The 16154-nt window shown below is 54.5% G+C and overlaps 9 non-coding genes across 9 annotated transcripts; all 9 read left to right on the plus strand.

Moving 5' to 3' along the window:
• Positions 1-386: 386 nt before the first annotated feature.
• Positions 387-478, plus strand: LOC137753202 (small nucleolar RNA SNORD116). The gene has a single exon (XR_011071413.1). It is a non-coding gene; the product is annotated as a small nucleolar RNA SNORD116 (small nucleolar RNA).
• A 2458-nt stretch (positions 479-2936) lies between these two features.
• On the plus strand, positions 2937-3028 carry LOC137751969 (small nucleolar RNA SNORD116). Its single transcript, XR_011071009.1, has one exon. It is a non-coding gene; the product is annotated as a small nucleolar RNA SNORD116 (small nucleolar RNA).
• A 389-nt stretch (positions 3029-3417) lies between these two features.
• Positions 3418-3509, plus strand: LOC137778434 (small nucleolar RNA SNORD116). Its single transcript, XR_011076890.1, has one exon. It is a non-coding gene; the product is annotated as a small nucleolar RNA SNORD116 (small nucleolar RNA).
• A 2408-nt stretch (positions 3510-5917) lies between these two features.
• LOC137752880 (small nucleolar RNA SNORD116) lies at positions 5918-6009 on the plus strand. The gene has a single exon (XR_011071313.1). It is a non-coding gene; the product is annotated as a small nucleolar RNA SNORD116 (small nucleolar RNA).
• Positions 6010-8467: 2458 nt separating this feature from the next.
• Positions 8468-8559, plus strand: LOC137751974 (small nucleolar RNA SNORD116). Its single transcript, XR_011071011.1, has one exon. It is a non-coding gene; the product is annotated as a small nucleolar RNA SNORD116 (small nucleolar RNA).
• Positions 8560-8948: 389 nt separating this feature from the next.
• LOC137778439 (small nucleolar RNA SNORD116) lies at positions 8949-9040 on the plus strand. The gene has a single exon (XR_011076892.1). It is a non-coding gene; the product is annotated as a small nucleolar RNA SNORD116 (small nucleolar RNA).
• A 2408-nt stretch (positions 9041-11448) lies between these two features.
• On the plus strand, positions 11449-11540 carry LOC137752884 (small nucleolar RNA SNORD116). Its single transcript, XR_011071314.1, has one exon. It is a non-coding gene; the product is annotated as a small nucleolar RNA SNORD116 (small nucleolar RNA).
• A 2458-nt stretch (positions 11541-13998) lies between these two features.
• Positions 13999-14090, plus strand: LOC137751984 (small nucleolar RNA SNORD116). The gene has a single exon (XR_011071015.1). It is a non-coding gene; the product is annotated as a small nucleolar RNA SNORD116 (small nucleolar RNA).
• Positions 14091-14479: 389 nt separating this feature from the next.
• LOC137778446 (small nucleolar RNA SNORD116) lies at positions 14480-14571 on the plus strand. The gene has a single exon (XR_011076893.1). It is a non-coding gene; the product is annotated as a small nucleolar RNA SNORD116 (small nucleolar RNA).
• Positions 14572-16154: the final 1583 nt, after the last annotated feature.

Consider the following 16154-nt stretch of genomic DNA (forward strand, 5'->3'; position numbering starts at 1 on the left):
GAATGCTAGCAGCAGCCTGGGGCCATCTGTATAATCCCTGATACCCGTTGAAAGGAGGACGGCGTGGCAAGGCGAGGCCAGGCGAAGGAGTCTCGGATGGGTCCTGGCGTGCATTCCATGAGGATCCTGCTTTAACCCTTGTTGCGGTAAGGGACACTTCTTTGCTTAACCTAAAGGTTTGGCGACGGGAACGTGTGCACCGGGGCTACACCCTCACCTTCTGGTAATTTCTCGGGGAACACGAGCTTTCATGCCCTGAGAACTGGCTGCATTTCCTGACTCATGGCTCGGCTCTGGCCACTTCTGTACGCTGATATGATTCAGCTCGCTGGCCGTCCCATGGTGGAATCTGCAACTTTGCATGTCCAACGTTTGAGCCCGAGTTTGGATCGATGATGACTCCCACAAATGCATTCCTTGGAAATCTGAACAAAATGAGTGAAAAATCCCTACCATCTCCTCTTTGGAACTGAGGTCCAGCACGTGGCTCCCAAAAGGAAAGTAGGGAGAGGTTCACATTGCATTTGCGGCTGTGGGTGTCCACAGCCACGTTGTTCAAGTTGAGGGTTGTGGTCATCTCATGGGGAGAAGAGCCATTGGGAAAGGAGCCTGGGATGCCAATGCAGGTGGGAAGGCTTGGGACAGCTTGCCGTCTCTTTGTTCCTTGGTCTAGCCAGGACTGCTGTCCCCTGTCACGGTTCAGCATGCAGGTAGGAGAGGAAGCGTGCGCCATTGCTGGTTCTGCCACCTGCGCTTGTGTTCTACAGGCTGCCCCCACCTGCTGGTCATTGCCGTGTGGCCTCAAAGAAACAGAAGTCTGTAGGCTCAGGGTCAGAACAGGATTCCAGGCCTAGGCCAGGCTTCTTTGTCATGTTCTGCTTGGGAGACCATATGCAATTTAGGTTTCTCCTGATGAGGGGAGAAATCAAATGGGCCAGTGTTCCTGGGAGTTTAGGCAATCTGATGGCTCCTCCTCGGGTTGTGTCCTGCTTGTGTGTGCTGTGTGAAGGGGCTGGAAAATGCCTTAGTCAAGCTTGGTCACGGCAAGCTTCCTTGGTGAGGGGTGGCTCTGGCATCTTGCCGTGACACGTTGGGATCCCGGTGGAGAGAGAGTAAGGCAAGGCGAGTGAAAGAGACACGTGAGATGGCTGACTAAGCCCACAGGTTTATTGGTGGGTGGATAGATCGACGGTGGCCATGGGGTCCCCGGAACACATTTGGGATTCCCTCAGGAGCATCTGGAGGCACGTGTAGGGAGAGAATACGGGAGCACCTTTGTGGACTGTCCCGCCTCTTTCCTCTCCTTGGTCGATTTGCTTCATGGCGGGTCCTTGTCCAGCGAAAGGTTGCCTTCATGGCACAGTATGGTGTCTTCTCATGGGGGCCGATTTAGAGGCCTTGGGGTGTTTTGTCCCTGTCTGGCCACGTTCCCCCTGTGTTGAAGATGTGAAGGTGTTCCTGAGGACAGCCAAGCATCATTTCTATACCCGGCCCACATAGCGTTCCCTGAGGATTGGAGCTCTACTAGGAGGTCATTGGGCGCAACCATGCAGAAACAAGGGAGTCGGTTGCCAAGGAAAGGCTACAGTTTTAAGAGCAGGAGAGGATGTGTGGTGTGGGTGTCATTTTTCCTGCCACCCGCTGGTGCGTCGAGACTGTGGTATCCGGCGAGCCTGGCCACAGGCCAGACAAATCATACCGGTTCAAGTGTCTAGGCTGTTGTCTGGGTTCTCTCGTTGCATGGCTGTGGGTAACAAGTTGCTTGTAGAGTACCTGGGCCTCACGGTTTCCCCAATGTCACGTCACTGATGGGCCCAGAGTGTGAAAGTGCCAGACACCACTGCAAGTTACACCATTGCTGCAAGGGTTTCCCCGCCGCGTTGAGCATCGGAATGGTTCCCGTGCCATTAGCTTTGTGTGTGGGCTAAGGGTAGGTTGCCAGTCTTGGCAGCAGGCCAGGAAGTATGGCTACAGGTGAATCTCCATTATTCAGTCCAGGAGTTCCTCTGGTGCGTTTTGTCACCGGTCCCTACAAGCTGCTTTTGTTGGAGGTCGTGACATTTGGCCAAGGGTCGTTCCCTTGTGGAAGATCTCAGGGACCACATCTCCCCTTGAGGCTGAGTCCATTGTGTGGAAGCGTATGCGCCAGGAGTGGTTTGGTTCCCCAGAGGGCAGTGGCTCTTACGCTGAGTAATCCCATTTCCCCTGAGGGTGTCTCAGCGGTTCAGGATGACATCCCTATGCTGTGTCGGTGGGGAGGCGGCTCAGGCGGGGAAGTTCAAGGCCCATACCAGGGGTTTGATGGACGGCCGTGCTCTTTGTGTTGATGCCCGTGCACTCTGAAGGCATCTGTGCCATGATGCATTCACGTTTGGCTGTGGACACACAGACATGATGGGCTGCAAATGAAATGTTGAGGGGAGATATAGCGCACATCGCAGCGCACTTCGCTGGGCGGTATCACCCTTTGCCTCTGTGCCCCCGTTCACTTTTCTCAAACATCCCTGTGTTCTGTCACACTGAGGCAGGTGGTGGAGTGCCCGGGAACAAACACCTGCAGCAGCATGGGGCCCTCTGTATAGTCCATGAAACCTGGCGAAGTGAGGACAGTGCGGCAAGTTGAGGCAAGTCGAGGCAAAAGAGTCTCAGAGTGATTTTGGCGTGAAGTACTTGAGGATCCTCGTAGGAACCTTGTGGTGGTGAGTGGAAATTCTTTGCAGAAACCTAGATGTTTGGCCACGGGGACTTGTGCCCTGAGACTACACCCTCACCTTCTTGGCTCCTCCAGTGGCACCCCAGATCCGATGCCATGATCCTTAGCTCCATTGGCAGCCCCGTGGGTCGGCTCTGGCCGCTCCTGACTGCTGACATGATTGAGATCGTTGGCTGCCCTGCGGTGGAGCCTGCAACTTTGAACGTGCAGCCTTTGAGCAGGTGGATTGATGATGACTCCCATAAATGCACTGCTTGGAACTCTGAACCAATGAATGGGTCTCAGGTTTCTCCGCGGTCATGTCACTGACAGTCCCGGGGGCGAAAATACAATGCGCCAGGGCAAGTTACCCAGTTGCTGCAAGGGTTTGCCCTGCCAGTTTGGGCATTGGAATATCTCCAATGCCAATAGCTTTCTGTACGACCCAAGGGCATCGCCTCTGGCTTGACAAGGTTCGTGGTAGAAACCTTGTGGGGGTAAACGGAACTTCTTTGAAGAAACCTAGATGTTTGGCCACGGGGACTTGTGCGGCGAGACTACCCCGTCACATTCCGGGCTCTTCCTGGGGAACCCGAGCTCCAATGCCCTGAGACTTGGGTGCACTTTCTGCCCCGTGGCTCGAGTCTGGCCGCTCCCTACTGCTGAGAGGTTTTAGCTTGCTGACAATCCGCGACTTTGCACGTCCAGCCTTTGAGCAGCTGCGTGGATCGATGATGACTCCCATAAATGCATTCCTTCAAAATCTAAACAAAATGAATGAGCAATACCTACCATCTTCTCATCCTAACTGAGGTCCAGCACGTGGCTCCCAAAGGAAAATTAGGGAGAGGTCCATGTCGCATTTGCTACTGTGGGCGTGTGCAGCAACATTGTTCAAGTTGAGGGTGGCGGGCTTCTCGTGCAGAAAGAGCCATGTGGAAAGGAGCCTGGGATGTCCATCTACATGGGAAGGCTAAGGACAACTTGATGTCTCTGGGCACCTGAGTCTAGCCAAAACTGCTATATCCTGCCGCGGTCTGTATGCAGGTATGAAAGGAAGCGTGAGCCACTGGTACTCCTCTGGCTTCCCCTCGAGATCTACAGGCCACCCTCGTGCTCAGGTCGTTGCCTTGTTCCCGCAAGGAAGCAGAAGTCTCTGCACTCAGGGTCAGAGAAGGAGTCCTGGCCAGGCCAGGCTTCTATGTCATGTTCAGCTTGGGAGGTGGGATGTAGTTTACATTTGCCCTGATGGTCAGGGGAAATCAAATGGGCCACCGTCCCACAGATTTGGGCGACGCTGCTGGCTCCTCCTTGGGTTGTGTCCTGCTTGTGTGTTGTGTGTGGAGAGGTTGGAAAATGCCTTAGGCAATTCCAGGGGATATCAAGCTACTTAGGTGAGGGGTGGATTCGTCTGGATCCTGGTGGAGAGAGGAAGGCAAGGCGAGTGGGAAATACACGTGAGAGTGTTGGCTAAGCCCACAGGCTTACTGTTGGGTGGATAGATGTTCGGTGGACATAGGGTTCCCGGAACTCTTTTGGGATATCTTCAGGAGCATTTGGAGTCCCGTGTAGGGAAGGAACACAGGTGCACATTCATGGACCATCCCAACCTTTTCCTCTCCTTTCTCAATGTGCTTCACGGCGGGTCCTTGTTCCACTGAATGGTGCCTTCACAGCACAGTATGGTGTCTTCTCACTGGGCCCGATTTGGAGCCGTTGGGATGTTTTGTCCCTGTGTGGCCTCCTTGCCCCTATGTTGAGGATGTTAAGGTGTTCCTTCGGACAGCCCAGCGTCATTGCTATGCCCAGTCGGCATAGCATTCCCTGAGGTTTGGAGCTCTTCCCGGAGGTCTTTGGGCCCAACCATGCAGAAAGAAGCGAGTTGGCTGCCAAGGAAATGCTACAGGTTTAAGGGCTGGAGTGAATGTGTGCTGCAGGGGTCATTTTGTCCTGCCGCCTTCTGGTGCTGCGAGCCTGTGATCTCCAGCATGCATGGCTTCAAGCCAGAGAAGTCATGCCGGTTCAAGGGTCCAGGATGTTGGAGGCGTTCCCTCATTGCACGGCTGTGGGTGACACGTTGGTTCTGGAGGACCAGGGTCTCATGGTTTCTCCAAGGTCTAGTCCTTGAAGGGAAGAAAGACAATGTGCAAGGTGGTACAATAAGATACCCAGTTGCTGCAAGGGTTTGCCCCGCCACTTTGGGCATTGGAATGGCTCCCTTGCCATTAGCTTTGGTTGCGGTCCTAAGAAGTTCCTCTGGCTTGGCAGGAGACCAGGAAGTATGCCTGCTGGTGAGTCTCCCTTGATCAGTCCAGGGGTTCCTCAGGTGCCCTTTGTCACGGGTCCCTACGAGCCGCTTTTGATGGAGGTCGTCATATTCGGCCAAGGGCCCTTCCCTTGTGGAAGATCTCTCGCCTTGAGGGTGTGTCCACTGTGTGGAATCATAAGTGCCAAGGGCGTGTTTGTTGCCAAAGAGGGCACTTGCTCTTAGGCTGAGGGGGCCCAGTTGTCCTGAGGGTGTCTCAGGGGATCAGGAAGACATCGTTTTGCTGTGATGCGGGGCAGATTGCTCAGGAGAGGAATTTCAGGGCCCGAGACCAGGGTGTTGTTGGCCGGCGGCGCTCTTTGTCCTGATGGCCGCATGCTCTGAAGGCGCCTGTGCCACGATGCTTTCACGTTTGGGTGCGTACACACAGGCAAGACGGACAGCAAATGAAATGTTGAGGAGAGATAGAACACACATCACTGGGTGGTATCGACCTGTCCCTCGCTGCGCCCGTGCACCCTCCTCAAGCCTGCGTGTGTTCTCTCACCCGAGCCAGGTGGAATGCCAGGGAAAGAATGCTAGCAGCAGCCTGGGGCCATCTGTATAATCCCTGATACCCGTTGAAAGGAGGACGGCGTGGCAAGGCGAGGCCAGGCGAAGGAGTCTCGGATGGGTCCTGGCGTGCATTCCATGAGGATCCTGCTTTAACCCTTGTTGCGGTAAGGGACACTTCTTTGCTTAACCTAAAGGTTTGGCGACGGGAACGTGTGCACCGGGGCTACACCCTCACCTTCTGGTAATTTCTCGGGGAACACGAGCTTTCATGCCCTGAGAACTGGCTGCATTTCCTGACTCATGGCTCGGCTCTGGCCACTTCTGTACGCTGATATGATTCAGCTCGCTGGCCGTCCCATGGTGGAATCTGCAACTTTGCATGTCCAACGTTTGAGCCCGAGTTTGGATCGATGATGACTCCCACAAATGCATTCCTTGGAAATCTGAACAAAATGAGTGAAAAATCCCTACCGTCTCCTCTTTGGAACTGAGGTCCAGCACGTGGCTCCCAAAAGGAAAGTAGGGAGAGGTTCACATTGCATTTGCGGCTGTGGGTGTCCACAGCCACGTTGTTCAAGTTGAGGGTTGTGGTCATCTCATGGGGAGAAGAGCCATTGGGAAAGGAGCCTGGGATGCCAATGCAGGTGGGAAGGCTTGGGACAGCTTGCCGTCTCTTTGTTCCTTGGTCTAGCCAGGACTGCTGTCCCCTGTCACGGTTCAGCATGCAGGTAGGAGAGGAAGCGTGCGCCATTGCTGGTTCTGCCAGCTGCGCTTGTGTTCTACAGGCTGCCCCCACCTGCTGGTCATTGCCGTGTGGCCTCAAAGAAACAGAAGTCTGTAGGCTCAGGGTCAGAACAGGATTCCAGGCCTAGGCCAGGCTTCTTTGTCATGTTCTGCTTGGGAGACCATATGCAATTTAGGTTTCTCCTGATGAGGGGAGAAATCAAATGGGCCAGTGTTCCTGGGAGTTTAGGCAATCTGATGGCTCCTCCTCGGGTTGTGTCCTGCTTGTGTGTGCTGTGTGAAGGGGCTGGAAAATGCCTTAGTCAAGCTTGGTCACGGCAAGCTTCCTTGGTGAGGGGTGGCTCTGGCATCTTGCCGTGACACGTTGGGATCCCGGTGGAGAGAGAGTAAGGCAAGGCGAGTGAAAGAGACACGTGAGATGGCTGACTAAGCCCACAGGTTTATTGGTGGGTGGATAGATCGACGGTGGCCATGGGGTCCCCGGAACACATTTGGGATTCCCTCAGGAGCATCTGGAGGCACGTGTAGGGAGAGAATACGGGAGCACCTTTGTGGACTGTCCCGCCTCTTTCCTCTCCTTGGTCGATTTGCTTCATGGCGGGTCCTTGTCCAGCGAAAGGTTGCCTTCATGGCACAGTATGGTGTCTTCTCATGGGGGCCGATTTAGAGGCCTTGGGGTGTTTTGTCCCTGTCTGGCCACGTTCCCCCTATGTTGAAGATGTGAAGGTGTTCCTGAGGACAGCCAAGCATCATTTCTATACTCGGCCCACATAGCGTTCCCTGAGGATTGGAGCTCTACTAGGAGGTCATTGGGCGCAACCATGCAGAAACAAGGGAGTCGGTTGCCAAGGAAAGGCTACAGTTTTAAGGGCAGGAGAGGATGTGTGGTGTGGGTGTCATTTTTCCTGCCACCCGCTGGTGCGTCGAGACTGTGGTATCCGGCGAGCCTGGCCACAGGCCAGACAAATCATACCGGTTCAAGTGTCTAGGCTGTTGTCTGGGTTCTCTCGTTGCATGGCTGTGGGTAACAAGTTGCTTGTAGAGTACCTGGGCCTCACGGTTTCCCCAATGTCACGTCACTGATGGGCCCAGAGTGTGAAAGTGCCAGACACCACTGCAAGTTACACCATTGTTGCAAGGGTTTCCCCGCCGCGTTGAGCATCGGAATGGTTCCCGTGCCATTAGCTTTGTGTGTGGGCTAAGGGTAGGTTGCCAGTCTTGGCAGCAGGCCAGGAAGTATGGCTACAGGTGAATCTCCATTATTCAGTCCAGGAGTTCCTCTGGTGCGATTTGTCACCGGTCCCTACAAGCTGCTTTTGTTGGAGGTCGTGACATTTGTCCAAGGGTCGTTCCCTTGTGGAAGATCTCAGGGACCACATTTCCCCTTGAGGCTGAGTCCATTGTGTGGAAGCGTATGCGCCAGGAGTGGTTTGGTTCCCCAGAGGGCAGTGGCTCTTACGCTGAGTAATCCCATTTCCCCTGAGGGTGTCTCAGCGGTTCAGGATGACATCCCTATGCTGTGTCGGTGGGGAGGCGGCTCAGGCGGGGAAGTTCAAGGCCCATACCAGGGGTTTGATGGACGGCCGTGCTCTTTGTGTTGATGCCCGTGCACTCTGAAGGCATCTGTGCCATGATGCATTCACGTTTGGCTGTGGACACACAGACATGATGGGCTGCAAATGAAATGTTGAGGGGAGATATAGCGCACATCGCAGCGCACTTCGCTGGGCGGTATCACCCTTTGCCTCTGTGCCCCCGTTCACTTTTCTCAAACATCCCTGTGTTCTGTCACACTGAGGCAGGTGGTGGAGTGCCCGGGAACAAACACCTGCAGCAGCATGGGGCCCTCTGTATAGTCCATGAAACCTGGCGAAGTGAGGACAGTGCGGCAAGTTGAGGCAAGTCGAGGCAAAAGAGTCTCAGAGTGATTTTGGCGTGAAGTACTTGAGGATCCTCGTAGGAACCTTGTGGTGGTGAGTGGAAATTCTTTGCAGAAACCTAGATGTTTGGCCACGGGGACTTGTGCCCTGAGACTACACCCTCACCTTCTTGGCTCCTCCAGTGGCACCCCAGATCCGATGCCATGATCCTTAGCTCCATTGGCAGCCCCGTGGGTCGGCTCTGGCCGCTCCTGACTGCTGACATGATTGAGATCGTTGGCTGCCCTGCGGTGGAGCCTGCAACTTTGAACGTGCAGCCTTTGAGCAGGTGGATTGATGATGACTCCCATAAATGCACTGCTTGGAACTCTGAACCAATGAATGGGTCTCAGGTTTCTCCGCGGTCATGTCACTGACAGTCCCGGGGGCGAAAATACAATGCGCCAGGGCAAGTTACCCAGTTGCTGCAAGGGTTTGCCCTGCCAGTTTGGGCATTGGAATATCTCCAATGCCAATAGCTTTCTGTACGACCCAAGGGCATCGCCTCTGGCTTGACAAGGTTCGTGGTAGAAACCTTGTGGGGGTAAACGGAACTTCTTTGAAGAAACCTAGATGTTTGGCCACGGGGACTTGTGCGGCGAGACTACCCCGTCACATTCCGGGCTCTTCCTGGGGAACCCGAGCTCCAATGCCCTGAGACTTGGGTGCACTTTCTGCCCCGTGGCTCGAGTCTGGCCGCTCCCTACTGCTGAGAGGTTTTAGCTTGCTGACAATCCGCGACTTTGCACGTCCAGCCTTTGAGCAGCTGCGTGGATCGATGATGACTCCCATAAATGCATTCCTTCAAAATCTAAACAAAATGAATGAGCAATACCTACCATCTTCTCATCCTAACTGAGGTCCAGCACGTGGCTCCCAAAGGAAAATTAGGGAGAGGTCCATGTCGCATTTGCTACTGTGGGCGTGTGCAGCAACATTGTTCAAGTTGAGGGTGGCGGGCTTCTCGTGCAGAAAGAGCCATGTGGAAAGGAGCCTGGGATGTCCATCTACATGGGAAGGCTAAGGACAACTTGATGTCTCTGGGCACCTGAGTCTAGCCAAAACTGCTATATCCTGCCGCGGTCTGTATGCAGGTATGAAAGGAAGCGTGAGCCACTGGTACTCCTCTGGCTTCCCCTCGAGATCTACAGGCCACCCTCGAGCTCAGGTCGTTGCCTTGTTCCCGCAAGGAAGCAGAAGTCTCTGCACTCAGGGTCAGAGAAGGAGTCCTGGCCAGGCCAGGCTTCTATGTCATGTTCAGCTTGGGAGGTGGGATGTAGTTTACATTTGCCCTGATGGTCAGGGGAAATCAAATGGGCCACCGTCCCACAGATTTGGGCGACGCTGCTGGCTCCTCCTTGGGTTGTGTCCTGCTTGTGTGTTGTGTGTGGAGAGGTTGGAAAATGCCTTAGGCAATTCCAGGGGATATCAAGCTACTTAGGTGAGGGGTGGATTCGTCTGGATCCTGGTGGAGAGAGGAAGGCAAGGCGAGTGGGAAATACACGTGAGAGTGTTGGCTAAGCCCACAGGCTTACTGTTGGGTGGATAGATGTTCGGTGGACATAGGGTTCCCGGAACTCTTTTGGGATATCTTCAGGAGCATTTGGAGTCCCGTGTAGGGAAGGAACACAGGTGCACATTCATGGACCATCCCAACCTTTTCCTCTCCTTTCTCAATGTGCTTCACGGCGGGTCCTTGTTCCACTGAATGGTGCCTTCACAGCACAGTATGGTGTCTTCTCACTGGGCCCGATTTGGAGCCGTTGGGATGTTTTGTCCCTGTGTGGCCTCCTTGCCCCTATGTTGAGGATGTTAAGGTGTTCCTTCGGACAGCCCAGCGTCATTGCTATGCCCAGTCGGCATAGCATTCCCTGAGGTTTGGAGCTCTTCCCGGAGGTCTTTGGGCCCAACCATGCAGAAAGAAGCGAGTTGGCTGCCAAGGAAATGCTACAGGTTTAAGGGCTGGAGTGAATGTGTGCTGCAGGGGTCATTTTGTCCTGCCGCCTTCTGGTGCTGCGAGCCTGTGATCTCCAGCATGCATGGCTTCAAGCCAGAGAAGTCATGCCGGTTCAAGGGTCCAGGATGTTGGAGGCGTTCCCTCATTGCACGGCTGTGGGTGACACGTTGGTTCTGGAGGACCAGGGTCTCATGGTTTCTCCAAGGTCTAGTCCTTGAAGGGAAGAAAGACAATGTGCAAGGTGGTACAATAAGATACCCAGTTGCTGCAAGGGTTTGCCCCGCCACTTTGGGCATTGGAATGGCTCCCTTGCCATTAGCTTTGGTTGCGGTCCTAAGAAGTTCCTCTGGCTTGGCAGGAGACCAGGAAGTATGCCTGCTGGTGAGTCTCCCTTGATCAGTCCAGGGGTTCCTCAGGTGCCCTTTGTCACGGGTCCCTACGAGCCGCTTTTGATGGAGGTCGTCATATTCGGCCAAGGGCCCTTCCCTTGTGGAAGATCTCTCGCCTTGAGGGTGTGTCCACTGTGTGGAATCATAAGTGCCAAGGGCGTGTTTGTTGCCAAAGAGGGCACTTGCTCTTAGGCTGAGGGGGCCCAGTTGTCCTGAGGGTGTCTCAGGGGATCAGGAAGACATCGTTTTGCTGTGATGCGGGGCAGATTGCTCAGGAGAGGAATTTCAGGGCCCGAGACCAGGGTGTTGTTGGCCGGCGGCGCTCTTTGTCCTGATGGCCGCATGCTCTGAAGGCGCCTGTGCCACGATGCTTTCACGTTTGGGTGCGTACACACAGGCAAGACGGACAGCAAATGAAATGTTGAGGAGAGATAGAACACACATCACTGGGTGGTATCGACCTGTCCCTCGCTGCGCCCGTGCACCCTCCTCAAGCCTGCGTGTGTTCTCTCACCCGAGCCAGGTGGAATGCCAGGGAAAGAATGCTAGCAGCAGCCTGGGGCCATCTGTATAATCCCTGATACCCGTTGAAAGGAGGACGGCGTGGCAAGGCGAGGCCAGGCGAAGGAGTCTCGGATGGGTCCTGGCGTGCATTCCATGAGGATCCTGCTTTAACCCTTGTTGCGGTAAGGGACACTTCTTTGCTTAACCTAAAGGTTTGGCGACGGGAACGTGTGCACCGGGGCTACACCCTCACCTTCTGGTAATTTCTCGGGGAACACGAGCTTTCATGCCCTGAGAACTGGCTGCATTTCCTGACTCATGGCTCGGCTCTGGCCACTTCTGTACGCTGATATGATTCAGCTCGCTGGCCGTCCCATGGTGGAATCTGCAACTTTGCATGTCCAACGTTTGAGCCCGAGTTTGGATCGATGATGACTCCCACAAATGCATTCCTTGGAAATCTGAACAAAATGAGTGAAAAATCCCTACCGTCTCCTCTTTGGAACTGAGGTCCAGCACGTGGCTCCCAAAAGGAAAGTAGGGAGAGGTTCACATTGCATTTGCGGCTGTGGGTGTCCACAGCCACGTTGTTCAAGTTGAGGGTTGTGGTCATCTCATGGGGAGAAGAGCCATTGGGAAAGGAGCCTGGGATGCCAATGCAGGTGGGAAGGCTTGGGACAGCTTGCCGTCTCTTTGTTCCTTGGTCTAGCCAGGACTGCTGTCCCCTGTCACGGTTCAGCATGCAGGTAGGAGAGGAAGCGTGCGCCATTGCTGGTTCTGCCAGCTGCGCTTGTGTTCTACAGGCTGCCCCCACCTGCTGGTCATTGCCGTGTGGCCTCAAAGAAACAGAAGTCTGTAGGCTCAGGGTCAGAACAGGATTCCAGGCCTAGGCCAGGCTTCTTTGTCATGTTCTGCTTGGGAGACCATATGCAATTTAGGTTTCTCCTGATGAGGGGAGAAATCAAATGGGCCAGTGTTCCTGGGAGTTTAGGCAATCTGATGGCTCCTCCTCGGGTTGTGTCCTGCTTGTGTGTGCTGTGTGAAGGGGCTGGAAAATGCCTTAGTCAAGCTTGGTCACGGCAAGCTTCCTTGGTGAGGGGTGGCTCTGGCATCTTGCCGTGACACGTTGGGATCCCGGTGGAGAGAGAGTAAGGCAAGGCGAGTGAAAGAGACACGTGAGATGGCTGACTAAGCCCACAGGTTTATTGGTGGGTGGATAGATCGACGGTGGCCATGGGGTCCCCGGAACACATTTGGGATTCCCTCAGGAGCATCTGGAGGCACGTGTAGGGAGAGAATACGGGAGCACCTTTGTGGACTGTCCCGCCTCTTTCCTCTCCTTGGTCGATTTGCTTCATGGCGGGTCCTTGTCCAGCGAAAGGTTGCCTTCATGGCACAGTATGGTGTCTTCTCATGGGGGCCGATTTAGAGGCCTTGGGGTGTTTTGTCCCTGTCTGGCCACGTTCCCCCTATGTTGAAGATGTGAAGGTGTTCCTGAGGACAGCCAAGCATCATTTCTATACTCGGCCCACATAGCGTTCCCTGAGGATTGGAGCTCTACTAGGAGGTCATTGGGCGCAACCATGCAGAAACAAGGGAGTCGGTTGCCAAGGAAAGGCTACAGTTTTAAGGGCAGGAGAGGATGTGTGGTGTGGGTGTCATTTTTCCTGCCACCCGCTGGTGCGTCGAGACTGTGGTATCCGGCGAGCCTGGCCACAGGCCAGACAAATCATACCGGTTCAAGTGTCTAGGCTGTTGTCTGGGTTCTCTCGTTGCATGGCTGTGGGTAACAAGTTGCTTGTAGAGTACCTGGGCCTCACGGTTTCCCCAATGTCACGTCACTGATGGGCCCAGAGTGTGAAAGTGCCAGACACCACTGCAAGTTACACCATTGTTGCAAGGGTTTCCCCGCCGCGTTGAGCATCGGAATGGTTCCCGTGCCATTAGCTTTGTGTGTGGGCTAAGGGTAGGTTGCCAGTCTTGGCAGCAGGCCAGGAAGTATGGCTACAGGTGAATCTCCATTATTCAGTCCAGGAGTTCCTCTGGTGCGATTTGTCACCGGTCCCTACAAGCTGCTTTTGTTGGAGGTCGTGACATTTGTCCAAGGGTCGTTCCCTTGTGGAAGATCTCAGGGACCACATTTCCCCTTGAGGCTGAGTCCATTGTGTGGAAGCGTATGCGCCAGGAGTGGTTTGGTTCCCCAGAGGGCAGTGGCTCTTACGCTGAGTAATCCCATTTCCCCTGAGGGTGTCTCAGCGGTTCAGGATGACATCCCTATGCTGTGTCGGTGGGGAGGCGGCTCAGGCGGGGAAGTTCAAGGCCCATACCAGGGGTTTGATGGACGGCCGTGCTCTTTGTGTTGATGCCCGTGCACTCTGAAGGCATCTGTGCCATGATGCATTCACGTTTGGCTGTGGACACACAGACATGATGGGCTGCAAATGAAATGTTGAGGTGAGATATAGCGCACATCGCAGCGCACTTCGCTGGGCAGTATCACCCTTTGCCTCTGTGCCCCCGTTCACTTTTCTCAAACATCCCTGTGTTCTGTCACACTGAGGCAGGTGGTGGAGTGCCCGGGAACAAACACCTGCAGCAGCATGGGGCCCTCTGTATAGTCCATGAAACCTGGCGAAGTGAGGACAGTGCGGCAAGTTGAGGCAAGTCGAGGCAAAAGAGTCTCAGAGTGATTTTGGCGTGAAGTACTTGAGGATCCTCGTAGGAACCTTGTGGTGGTGAGTGGAAATTCTTTGCAGAAACCTAGATGTTTGGCCACGGGGACTTGTGCCCTGAGACTACACCCTCACCTTCTTGGCTCCTCCAGTGGCACCCCAGATCCGATGCCATGATCCTTAGCTCCATTGGCAGCCCCGTGGGTCGGCTCTGGCCGCTCCTGACTGCTGACATGATTGAGATCGTTGGCTGCCCTGCGGTGGAGCCTGCAACTTTGAACGTGCAGCCTTTGAGCAGGTGGATTGATGATGACTCCCATAAATGCACTGCTTGGAACTCTGAACCAATGAATGGGTCTCAGGTTTCTCCGCGGTCATGTCACTGACAGTCCCGGGGGCGAAAATACAATGCGCCAGGGCAAGTTACCCAGTTGCTGCAAGGGTTTGCCCTGCCAGTTTGGGCATTGGAATATCTCCAATGCCAATAGCTTTCTGTACGACCCAAGGGCATCGCCTCTGGCTTGACAAGGTTCGTGGTAGAAACCTTGTGGGGGTAAACGGAACTTCTTTGAAGAAACCTAGATGTTTGGCCACGGGGACTTGTGCGGCGAGACTACCCCGTCACATTCCGGGCTCTTCCTGGGGAACCCGAGCTCCAATGCCCTGAGACTTGGGTGCAATTTCTGCCCCGTGGCTCGAGTCTGGCCGCTCCCTACTGCTGAGAGGTTTTAGCTTGCTGACAATCCGCGACTTTGCACGTCCAGCCTTTGAGCAGCTGCGTGGATCGATGATGACTCCCATAAATGCATTCCTTCAAAATCTAAACAAAATGAATGAGCAATACCTACCATCTTCTCATCCTAACTGAGGTCCAGCACGTGGCTCCCAAAGGAAAATTAGGGAGAGGTCCATGTCGCATTTGCTACTGTGGGCGTGTGCAGCAACATTGTTCAAGTTGAGGGTGGCGGGCTTCTCGTGCAGAAAGAGCCATGTGGAAAGGAGCCTGGGATGTCCATCTACATGGGAAGGCTAAGGACAACTTGATGTCTCTGGGCACCTGAGTCTAGCCAAAACTGCTATATCCTGCCGCGGTCTGTATGCAGGTATGAAAGGAAGCGTGAGCCACTGGTACTCCTCTGGCTTCCCCTCGAGATCTACAGGCCACCCTCGAGCTCAGGTCGTTGCCTTGTTCCCGCAAGGAAGCAGAAGTCTCTGCACTCAGGGTCAGAGAAGGAGTCCTGGCCAGGCCAGGCTTCTATGTCATGTTCAGCTTGGGAGGTGGGATGTAGTTTACATTTGCCCTGATGGTCAGGGGAAATCAAATGGGCCACCGTCCCACAGATTTGGGCGACGCTGCTGGCTCCTCCTTGGGTTGTGTCCTGCTTGTGTGTTGTGTGTGGAGAGGTTGGAAAATGCCTTAGGCAATTCCAGGGGATATCAAGCTACTTAGGTGAGGGGTGGATTCGTCTGGATCCTGGTGGAGAGAGGAAGGCAAGGCGAGTGGGAAATACACGTGAGAGTGTTGGCTAAGCCCACAGGCTTACTGTTGGGTGGATAGATGTTCGGTGGACATAGGGTTCCCGGAACTCTTTTGGGATATCTTCAGGAGCATTTGGAGTCCCGTGTAGGGAAGGAACACAGGTGCACATTCATGGACCATCCCAACCTTTTCCTCTCCTTTCTCAATGTGCTTCACGGCGGGTCCTTGTTCCACTGAATGGTGCCTTCACAGCACAGTATGGTGTCTTCTCACTGGGCCCGATTTGGAGCCGTTGGGATGTTTTGTCCCTGTGTGGCCTCCTTGCCCCTATGTTGAGGATGTTAAGGTGTTCCTTCGGACAGCCCAGCGTCATTGCTATGCCCAGTCGGCATAGCATTCCCTGAGGTTTGGAGCTCTTCCCGGAGGTCTTTGGGCCCAACCATGCAGAAAGAAGCGAGTTGGCTGCCAAGGAAATGCTACAGGTTTAAGGGCTGGAGTGAATGTGTGCTGCAGGGGTCATTTTGTCCTGCCGCCTTCTGGTGCTGCGAGCCTGTGATCTCCAGCATGCATGGCTTCAAGCCAGAGAAGTCATGCCGGTTCAAGGGTCCAGGATGTTGGAGGCGTTCCCTCATTGCACGGCTGTGGGTGACACGTTGGTTCTGGAGGACCAGGGTCTCATGGTTTCTCCAAGGTCTAGTCCTTGAAGGGAAGAAAGACAATGTGCAAGGTGGTACAATAAGATACCCAGTTGCTGCAAGGGTTTGCCCCGCCACTTTGGGCATTGGAATGGCTCCCTTGCCATTAGCTTTGGTTGCGGTCCTAAGAAGTTCCTCTGGCTTGGCAGGAGACCAGGAAGTATGCCTGCTGGTGAGTCTCCCTTGATCAGTCCAGGGGTTCCTCAGGTGCCCTTTGTCACGGGTCCCTACGAGCCGCTTTTGATGGAGGTCGTCATATTCGGCCAAGGGCCCTTCCCTTG

This window comes from Eschrichtius robustus, chromosome 1 (assembly GCF_028021215.1).
Source record: "Eschrichtius robustus isolate mEscRob2 chromosome 1, mEscRob2.pri, whole genome shotgun sequence".
Lineage (NCBI taxonomy): Eukaryota > Metazoa > Chordata > Mammalia > Artiodactyla > Eschrichtiidae > Eschrichtius > Eschrichtius robustus.